This window comes from Pygoscelis adeliae, unplaced genomic scaffold, assembly GCF_000699105.1.
Source record: "Pygoscelis adeliae isolate BGI_AS28 unplaced genomic scaffold, ASM69910v1 Scaffold290, whole genome shotgun sequence".
NCBI classification, from domain to species: Eukaryota; Metazoa; Chordata; class Aves; order Sphenisciformes; family Spheniscidae; genus Pygoscelis; species Pygoscelis adeliae.
The window spans coordinates 1036191-1036752 of NW_008823965.1; positions in this window are offsets into that span (position 1 = coordinate 1036191).

Consider the following 562-nt stretch of genomic DNA (forward strand, 5'->3'; position numbering starts at 1 on the left):
CAATATCAATGCCCAGGCACAGCCAGGAACGGCCGTGCGTCCCGAAGGCTGGGGGGACACGCGGCACATCCCCCAGACCGTATCCTGCAGTGGGAAACGCCAGCTCCAGCGCTGACCCTGCTTGCGGACAGTGTTGGAGGAACGAGGGTGCAGCCGGGCACCGGGCGGGACAGGGGTGGCACCGACCCTGCTGCATCCACCGTCCAGCTCCGGAGTTGGCGGCTTGTATCCCCGCTATGACCTGCCCTTTGCTTTCACCAGGGTAAAGGCATTTTCTGGTATAATTGAAACCTGCTCCCAGCACGTGCAGGAGGTGGGAGTGCTGAGCAGGAACAAACCCAGTAACATCGGGCAAAGGAGGCTTTATCCTGTTGGGCGGGGAGGACTCTTCAGTACGAGCCTCAGTTTACACTCATATTCAATTAACATTAAGAAACAGCATGGGATTAAATGGCCCCTGCGCTGTTTTATGAAAGGCTTACAACGTGTTTACAAACAGCTTTGCATAACATGGGGCTATCAGCAGAGACACCCCCCCCCCCCCCCCCCACGCCGCCCGCGC